The 10,185-nt window shown below is 39.8% G+C and overlaps 2 pseudogenes; both read left to right on the top strand.

Moving 5' to 3' along the window:
* Window positions 1-94: 94 nt before the first annotated feature.
* On the top strand, window positions 95-664 carry LOC101563909 (annotated as a pseudogene).
* A 799-nt stretch (window positions 665-1,463) lies between these two features.
* Window positions 1,464-9,623, top strand: LOC111814212 (annotated as a pseudogene).
* The last annotated feature ends 562 nt before the right edge of the window (window positions 9,624-10,185 follow it).

Below are 10,185 nucleotides of genomic sequence, written 5' to 3'. Positions count from 1 at the left end.
TGCTTTGCTAAGCTTGTTCTAAGTAGGTGCTTTAGACCACTGAGCCATCTCACCAGCCCCAGACTTCAGTTTCTTGCATCAGTTTTTATTCAAGTTTTCAAATTCTTTCATAACCCTTTTGAGTGTTTTTGTAACTAAATTAACATGGTTTAAATGAACTGCCCAGCTCCTGTGGAAGTCACATATAAGAGCATGAGATTCTTCATTACACAGAATTCGACCAAGGCAACTTGAAACAAGGTTATAGAGGAACTTAAGAAGTATGGAGTTATGTCAATAGTTAGAACATGTGAAGCAATGTATAACATTGCTCTTGTGGAGAAAGAAGGCATCCATGTTTTTGATTGGCCTTTTGATGATGGTGTACCACTGTTCAACCAGATTGTCGATGATGCGTTAAAGTGTGAATATTAAGTTCTGTGAAGAACCTGGTTTTTGTATTGCTGTCCACTGTGTTGCAGGTCTTGGGAGAGCTCCAGTGCTCATTGCCCTAGCATTAATTGAAGGTGGAATAAAATATGAAGATGCAGTACAGTTCATGAGACAAAAGGGGCGTGGAGCTTTCAATAGCAAGCAATGTTTGTATCTGGAGAAGTATCATCCAAAAACGTGGTTGCATTTTAAAAACTCCAGTGGTCACAGAAACAACTGTTGCATGCAATAAAACTGGGGTTCCTGATGCTACTGCTTTGGACACGGAGCCTGAGGCAGGACCTGATTTGTCATACCTATTAGCCCATATGTTGGCTTGGTGAATAACTCTAATGAAGCTCCCATAGGAGCATTGAAAAGCAGTTATACAGGATACATATGGGCTGAGGAGATAGCTCGGTGGCATAAGCACCTGCCTGGTAAATGCAAGGTTCCGAGTTCAGTCCCTGGTAGTGCATGCTGTGCTGGCCCTGGAAACCTGGGTGCACGATGCCAGAATTGGGAGTGGTGGCGCATGACTGTAATCCCAGCACTAGGGAGGTTGAGACAGGAGGATCACAATGAGTATGAACTGTGTAGTGAGACCCTGTATCAAAACAAAACAAAACAAAACAAAACAAAAAACAAAAAAACCCAACCCAACAGGCTACATACAAGCTTGCCAGAGTACAACCTCTATGTTTGGGTTATGATCAATATATTTGGACAATTACAAAATTTTTCCTATTCAGCATTTAAAATGTGCTTATTCTTTGTACCAGTTGGCTTCCCTGAAATCATGCACTGCTGAGTTATGATTTTAGAGCTATTCTCATGCCAGAGTCTCAGTGACACATAAGACAATTAGAAAGATTAGGTGCCAAAATACCCAGCACAATATTCTTACATTTTTACTATCATGGAGAACCACATTTTAAAGAACTTAGGACTTTCTAGACCTCCACTCCAGTTTATTCCTTCAGTTATTTCAAACATTGTAGGGCCTGTGTGGCTATTTGCTTGCACACTTAATGTTTACATCTCTCGTATTCATGCCAGAGGACATCAGGTTTGCTTAAACATTGATTGTTCTTTTTGGTTATTACCAAGTCTTATGGTGATTATTTAATGTCTTTTTTTTTTTGTTGCGGAACTGGGGATTGAACTCAGATCCTTGTGCTTGCCAGGGAAGCGCTTATTCCACTGAGCCATCTCCCCAGCCCCTAAAAACCAAACCTTTTTTTTTTTTTTGTGGAACTGGGGATTGAACCCAGGATCTTGTGCTTGCCAGGCAAGCGCTTATTCTACTGAGCTATCTCTCCAGCCCCTTAATGTCTTTCTTTTTTTTAAATTTATTTATTTTTTACATTTATTTAGTGTGTGTGTGTGTGTGTGTGTGTGTGTGTGGCCAGCTCAGCCCACCAGGGGGCGGGGCTGGCTGGCATGTGGTGCTGGGGGATTGAACCGTGGTCCCTGTGCTTTGCCAAGCTTGTTCCAAGTAGGTGCTTTAGACCACTGAGCCATCTCTCCAGCCCCCTTCCCTTAATGTCTTTCTATAAGTTTTTATTTTGTGCTGTTGTGGAAAACCTCCATTTTGAAAGTCTGCATTGTTATAGAAGCACACGTCTTTAGTGTCTCAGAGGAAAAAGCCTAACTTAATTTAATGTCTGTACCTTGAGGTGCAGCCTACCAGGGAGGGCCTGAAAATATAGTGGGAGGAGGCTATTCAATATTTTTAGTAAAATGTTGCCTTTGTCTTGAACAGAGCATGTAGTATATGCTCTTTAATTTAGTAAATATTTTTTTAAAAAGGAATAGATGCTTTGTTATGGTAGTTAAAATAACTCTTAATCATAAAAGTTCTGAAATACTTGTAATTTTTTCCATACTTACCAGGAGTTGTTTATCAACTGATTTTTGTTTGAGGTGTGATTTTTTTTCTTCTTTTCCAAACCTCTTGGCAAAAAAGTGGGTTCCTGCTAATGAACTGAGCAGACATCTAATATCTAATATGCTTTTTGAGCTGTGTAACTTAATATTTGGGTACTTCACAATTTGTTTTATGACATAACTGATAAAATGGTGATGTGTATTAATGTTAGTTCAGCCATCTGGTGTACCGTTTGGGTATATATTGTGTGTTTACAGTTCTGTGGGAGAAATAATTTGATAATATTCATAGCTTATAAGAATTTACTCAAGGGGCCTGGCCTTAGCTCAGTTCTTTAAGTGGCTGCTTCCACAAAGCTGTCAGCCTCAGGTTGTTGTAGTTCGATCCCCACAACACTTCAGCCAGCCAAACCACCCCTGAGGGCATTCGGAGAAAAAAAAAAAGAATTTACTCAAAAGCTTAAATATCTAATTAATAGTGAAATGCAAAGAAACCCCCCCCCCAGACATCTTGGAATTGTTGTCTTCATGGCCATTTTCTAGAATATTGACTGTTTGCTGTGCTGGTTTGGTTGTCATGAATTTGTTTAGGTATTCTTTATCATGGACGCATCTTATTTCTCCATCAGTGCTGAATGATAATTTTGTAGGGTACATTGATCTGGGTTGGAGGCTGTTTTCTTTCAGGGCTTGAAATACTTCGTTCTAAGCTCTCCTTGCTTTAGGGGTTTGTGTTGAGAAGTCTGTAGTAATTGTGCTGAAATTTTCTTTACATGTTGTTTGTTTCTTTTCTCTAACAGCTTTTACTATTTTGTACTCATGTTGAATTTCTGGAATCTTGACTATTATATGCCTTGGTGTAGTTTTTTCCCCATGATCATGACTATTTGGAGTTCTGTGTACCTCACTTATCTGCCTTTCAAATTCTTTTTCTATGCCTAGGAAGTTTTCTGCAATTAGTTCTGTTAACCAGTGTTTATGTCCTTTGTGCTATCTTCTAATTTTTCATTGATTCTGATCAATTTTATGTTACTATTCTTTACATTATCTAGCAGTTGTTGGATTTATTTTTCATGGTCCCTTGCTACTTTTAAGAAGTCTTTTGTTTGATGATCACCAACCGCAACTCTGTCTCTAGATTCTGATATTATATCTTCAGATTGGTTATCTCCTGGATATCTGTTTGAATATGTTTTATGCAATCCAGCTCTTTCTCATGTTCGTCCTTCATAGTTTTCATCTCAAGCTCTTCTTCTTTTTAAAAATCTGTATCTCTTCTAGATTCACTAAGCATTTCCTTCATTATGGTTATTATCTCTTTAATTGTCTGTGTAATTATTTCTGTTCTGTTTTGTTTTTGTCTAGAGACTTGTCCATCAGCTTTGTTACTTCTGCTGCTACCATTTCAGAATGTCCAACTGGGTGGCTCTTGATTTGCTCCATTTCAGTGCTCTCTGGATTTGCCTTGGGTGAGTTAGGCATCAGGGCTTGCTTCCATGTTGTCTCATTTTCTAGTTCTTTAATGTATTTTCTTCATTGAGGCTTGTAAATTGCTTGTGGTAGGTAGCTTTATTACTAGTATTGAGATCTCTTTAGGAAATAATGAAATGTCTCCTAGGCATAGATAGATTTTGGCTTTTGATTCTGTCCTAGAATCCTGCCTCTTCTATCTATTAGGAGTTAAAAGGTTGCTGCCTATTTGGCCTAGCACACAGTTCTTTAGTATTGGACTATGGTATTGTTTATTTCCCCCAGACAATCTAGGTGTTGGCATACAAATACCATCAATTGGTCACAGCAATTACGTCACCTTGGCTAATATAGTATAATCAGTAATAATAATAGCATCAAATGTAGGCTGAGAAATGACAAACTGTGATAATAGTTGCAACCTTTAACTATAGGTATAAGATTTGTAGTTCCATAATAAGATCTAAGACAAATAAAAAAGCATGTACAGCAAATATACACTCAGTTGAGCAATTTTACTCTCATGGGATAAAATTTAAAAGTGGAAAAGAAGAAAAAATAGAGAAATAAAAGAAGAGTTTCAAAACAAGGTTTAAGTCAAAGGAAGATTATCCAAGGTTCAGGAAACCAGTGAAGAAGACAGAAGGGAAGGAATGAATGAAAGACCAAAACAGACAAACAAACAAACAAAAAACTAGAGTGTTCACCTTCATAAATAAATGAAAACAGAAAAAAACCACAAATGAACAAAAATTTAAAAAACAAAAGCAAAGAGAGGAAATAAAAGGAATACATTTCTCTATGATTTCTAGCTTGTGGTTGGTATCTTCTATGGTCCATGATTTTTTTTTTTCCAGAACCGGGGATTGAACTTAGGCCCTTGCATTTCCTAGGGAAGTTCTTATTCTACTGAGCCATCTCCCTGGCCCTGGTCTATGGTTTTGTGACAATATCTGATTCAAGGCATAACTGTGCTCTTGCTGGTAGATGTGGGAGCCAGTCAGAGCCCAGATCCGTGCTGGATAATCCCAGCAAACTGGCACTCGGGCGTGGTGTTTTTCTGGGACATTCAAGTCCGTGGAGGTTCAGGCTGAGCCTGAACTCTGATCATAGAGTTGGGGTCTGAGTTGTTTAGTTTATAACTCTCTGGGTGTCTCTTGCCAGCCTGGCCATGGCTTCCTCTCTCATGACTGTACCTCACCCAGTAAATGTAGCAGTTTAGCACTAGAAGACCTGAGGTAAGGCTGACCCCAGCTGCTCTGATTCCCAGGCTTGATTAGTCTCTCCCTAAATGGTGTCTGACCAAGCACTATTTTCAGGGGACATGGCAGTTGCTTGAACTGAAGTCACTCAACAGCTGTAACAGTACACTACTCTGTTCTCCCTGGGGTGTGTTTCTCCCCAGAGGCTTCTGGAGTTCCTCAATTTCACTATGTCTCTGGAGAGTCAATCTTCCTTTTTCATGCTACAAGCCAGCCAGGAGCCAGGGAGGAAGTGCAGGTTGCCCTTTCCTTTTTCTTTTCTTTCTTCCTTTTTTTTTTTTTTAATTTTATGTATTTGGTACAGAGTCTCACAACACAATTCAGACTCATAGTTATCCTCCTGTCTCATCCTCCTCAGTGCTGGGATTACAGGTTGTGCTGCCACGCCCGGTTTCAGTGGCTGGCACCATCTGTGGGTTCCAGGGTCGGCACAGCATGTGGTACTGGGGGTCGAACCTGAGTCCTTGCTCTTGCCAGGTAGACTCTTAGACCACCTAGCTATCTCTCCAGCCTGCTCTTGCCTTTTTCTGCAATGTGGTCTGTCTCTTTGATTTCTTTGTAGGCTCAAATTTTCCCTTTGGGTCCTTCCTGGTTCCCAGAGACCCACCTCTCTCTTTTTTTCCCCAAGTTATTATTTGTCAGTGTTAGTATTCTGGATCTAGACAGGTTGATTTGTTGCTGCTTACCACTCTACCAAATTGTTAGACATACTGAAGTCTCTTGTAAGTGGACTATAGTCAGCTTTTTTTGTTTGTTGTTTTGAGACAAGGTCTTGCTATGTAGTCCAGTCTGGCCTTGAATTCACTATGTAGCCTAGGTTGGCCTCAAACTCATGGCAATCCTCCCGCCATGTAATCTCAGGCTCCTGAGTGCTGAGATTACAGGTTTGCATACCACACCCGGCTGTAGTTTGATTTTTTGACTGGGGAGTTTAATCCATTTACATTTAAAGTAATAACTGAAGGAAAGGACTTATTATTACCATTTTGCTCATTATTTTCTGTGGGCTTTATAGCTTTATGGGCTGTAGTTTTCCTTCCTTTGTGTTTTGTTGAAGTTGTGGTAGTGACATGTTTTGGTACCCTTCTCATTTCCTTTTGTATATATCTATAAGTATTTTCCTTCTGGTTACCATTGCAATTACTTAAAACTTCTTAAAGTTATAAATTTCTGTTTTAAACTGAGAACAACTTAATTATAATCGTACACAAAAGCTCTTTTCCTTTTCATCCCTACCCCACCTTGACTTTATGTTATTCATGTCATATATTGTATTTTATCTCATATACCCATTAACATGTATTTACAGTTTACATTTTTTCATTTAAATTCTGTGCACAAAATTCACTCCTTTTGTATTTTTTTGTTAAGACAGTGTTAGCATGACCACTTGGCCTTCGCAAGATGGCTGCATGAGCTCTAGCCTTCAAGTCTACTTTCAAGGAGCCAAGCAGGAAGAAAAGGAAATTGGTCAAGTGATTTAGTTCTCTGTCTGGTCTTTTTTTCTCTATAAAATATACTTATGTAAAAATTTAGGCATTTTTTAGATGGGAAAGATGATACTCAGATTCCTGTAGTAGCTTCAACAGATTGTAGTGCCAAAGAATGATATATCTAACATGGAAAAAGACCTGGCATACTGAATCAAATGTTAAACAAGGAGCAGGTTATTCTGCAAAAAAAATCATTGTAATAATTTAAAGCTACATGAGTCAGGATTATTCCAGTTTAAAACTCAAAAAGTAGTACCACTATGAAAATAAAATCAACTTCTGAGGGTATCAAAAAGGATGTAGAGAGTCTGGGCATGGTGGGGCACGCCTGTAATCCCAGTCCTGGGGTGGCTGAAAGCAGGAGGGTCATCACAAGTTTGAGCTGCATAGTGAGACCCTGCAACAACCTAATATAGATAAAAATTAAAATAAATAAAAAAAGATGTAGAGTAAATAAGAAAACTAGCATTTGTTGAATTATAAATATGTTTTCCACAAGGCAGACATTAATTATTGTTCAACCTTGAAAATACAAAATAAAACCTAAACCAGTGGTCTCTAAAGGATTTTTTGCTTTTGCTCCGAATGCCTTCAGGGCAGGTTTGGCTGGCTGGAGTTGTGGGGATCAAACCACAGCAACCTGAGCCTGACTGCTTTGTTGAAGCAGCCACTTAAAGAGCTGAGCTAAGGGACAGGCCCCCCAGTGGTCTCTATAATTCAAAATTTACTTGCAATAAAGGCAATGCAATAGATTTGGGTTCTGGGTTCTGGTCTGTCAAATATTTCCTGCACTAACATTTTCCACAGAAGAACTTGGCCAATCTGTACCCAGAGACTCCTTATGTATCTTTAAAAAATTTTATTTATTTATTTATTTATTTATTTATGGAACAAGGGATTGAACTCAGGCCCTTGTGCTTGCCAGGGAAGTGCTTATTCCACTGAGCCACCTCTCTTGCCCTGTATCTTTTTTTTTTTTAATGTATTTATACAGGGTCTACACAGTCTCACTACACAGATTGGACTCGTAGTGATCCTCCTGTTTTCAGCATCCTAAGCGCTGGGATGACAGATGTGTGCCACCACGTCCAGTCTCAGTTGCCCTCTCAGCATACCCTGGGGGAGGGGTGGGCGGCATGGCATGCTGGGGATCAAACCCTGGTCCCTGTCCTTACGTATCTTGAATGAGGTTTGGGTAAAATGACACTACATACAAAACTGTATATAGAGCCAGAAAAGTATTCTCCGTCTCCTGCACAAATTAGCAGCATACAGCAGGTCAAATGTTTTATATCCTCATGCTTTATCATGATTCAAATGCATTTCAGGATGTGAGTTTGTTTCTGAAGATACTTCCTGCTAAATATGTACTCTATGATTACCAGTAACAACAATAATAAAATAGGACTATAATTAGGAGCTGACACATAACCACCCTTGCAGAGGGACATAACCTCGTGGGATCCTCTGAGGTCAGTTCACTGCCGCCTGAGGAATCTTCCCAAAAGCTTCACGCCCTGACTCCTACTTATATCTCACCAGCTGGAGTTTGGTCATGCAGGTATTCTCTCATCCGTGATGGAAGACAGCCTGGAAAATGTAGCAGCCCATTATGTTAATAAGGCAGAAGAAAGGAGGGCACAGGTGGGCAGCTTTAATTAGTTGAGGTAACAAGGAATTCATCCCCTGCAGAATTTTTTAAATGGTTATAGAAGGAGGTCTAGGAAAAACTGTTAGAAACAATGATGCCTGATTGGTCTGACTGTCCCGAGACCCTGCCTCTACTGCCACCCACATCAGCAAAACAGATGACCTATGTCCAGCCGGCTTCCTCCTGTCCCTTTCAAATGCAAGCCATCCATAGGTACATCATTTCAAATTTATTTATTTATTTTTTTTTTAAAATTTATTTATTTAGTGTGTGTGTGTGTGTGTGTGTGTGTGTGTGTGTGTGTGGCCAGCTCAGCCCACCAGGGGGCGGGCTGGCTGGCATGTGGTGCTGGGGATTGAACCGCGGTCGCTGTCCTTTTGCTTAGCTTAGCTTATTCTAAGTAGGTGCTTTAGACCACTGAGCCATCTCACCAGCCCCATCATTTCAAATTTAAAGCCACACTTCCTAGCCTCACTTCCATGACTAATCATTAGAAAAATGAAAATTAAAAATTCATATAAGCTATCTCTGAGGAGGGTGGTCATGGCAACTGTACTTGGCCTTGGTGGGGCTACGGAGCCCATCAGGCTTTGACTGAGCTGGGCTGGGACTGTACACATGGAGCATGAGCTCAAGGAAGATCCTCACAGAGTGCACCTCATGTGTGTGCGTGAGGCTCTGGCAGTTCAGAGCCTCCGTCTGAGGGGCTGGCGGGCATGGGGCAGGTTTTGATTCCTATCATGGCCATCATTCAGTTTTGGTTAAAGTTTGTACCTGCCTAGAAACAGTATTTTCATCTCTAAGGAGATTAATAGACAGACCTGGCAGAGGAAGACAATTAAGTGGAGCCCAAATTACATGGCCAACTACCATTGATTATTCACCAGTTCCTAAGCAGACAGATATGGAAGAGTGGACGTCCTGGGATGAAGATGCTCCCAAAGTGTAAGGATAGAAGGAAGGAATGGAAATGTGGCCATGCAGCAGAACGCTTTGGAGCAGCTGGAGCCTGCCTATTCTAAGGGTATGACACCTACTTACTGTAAGGAAAGCTCAGAAAATTGTTATTAAGAAGAGACAAAAAAAAAAAAAAAAAAAAAAAAAAAAAAAAAGAAGAGACAGCCATAAAATTTTGGTATTCCAGATACAGGTTTTCCCCAGTAGATTTGCAGCTACACAAGATATACCTTTTAGTCATCAATCTTCAAAATTAGGTGAGTTGATGGTGAGAAGGAGGAAGAGGAGGAGGAGGAGAAGGAAGAGGAGGAGGAGGAGGAGGAGGAGGAGGAAGAGGAAAAACACAAGGTGAGCAAGCAGAAGTTCTGAGGCAGCAGAAGATATCAGACAAAGAAAGGAGCAGCAGAACAATAAAGGAAGAAAATGGAGAAGGACGCCCAGAGGCTAATGAAGAAGAAACCAAGCAAAATCATCATAAAACCTTCATAACTAAGTGTGCTTCAAGTGTCCTAGTGCCAGTAGGAGAAATCTGAGTGCCACAGTCCACACAACCTTTATATGGATATAAGTATTTTCAGGGTACAAATACACTGCTTGATTTTAAGGCATTCAGCAGGCCACCCAGGACACAGATTCTCCCAAAGCACTTTGAACTCTCAGTGATTGAGACTCAAAGGAATAAAAAAAGACTTAGGAGGTATTATTTTCCTCAACACGCTCCAAATATAATACAATTGTTTGCTGTCAATAAATTATTAGAAATGACATATACTGTTACCTCTCAAGTTAGTGTTTCTAGTTAAATAAATGGGTGTACTTTTATAGTGGAAAAGAACTCTGCTATCACACTTTTCCTTAATGTGCATAAAGAATTTAGTCTGAAGAAATAAAAAAAATACATTGTATAGGAAATTTGGTCACAATAGTATAATTGCTAAGGGCAAAAAAGAGCTAACAGTCTCAATGTTTAACAATGATAACAAGGGAAACTAGTATCTGTTGAAATTTTAGTACATGCCTGGGGCTCTATATACCTAATGTCATTTGATTC

Source organism: Octodon degus, unplaced genomic scaffold, assembly GCF_000260255.1.
Source record: "Octodon degus isolate 3935 unplaced genomic scaffold, OctDeg1.0 scaffold00280, whole genome shotgun sequence".
Lineage (NCBI taxonomy): Eukaryota > Metazoa > Chordata > Mammalia > Rodentia > Octodontidae > Octodon > Octodon degus.
Note: the sequence above shows the minus strand (reverse complement) of the source record. Positions and strands in the feature narration are given on the sequence as shown.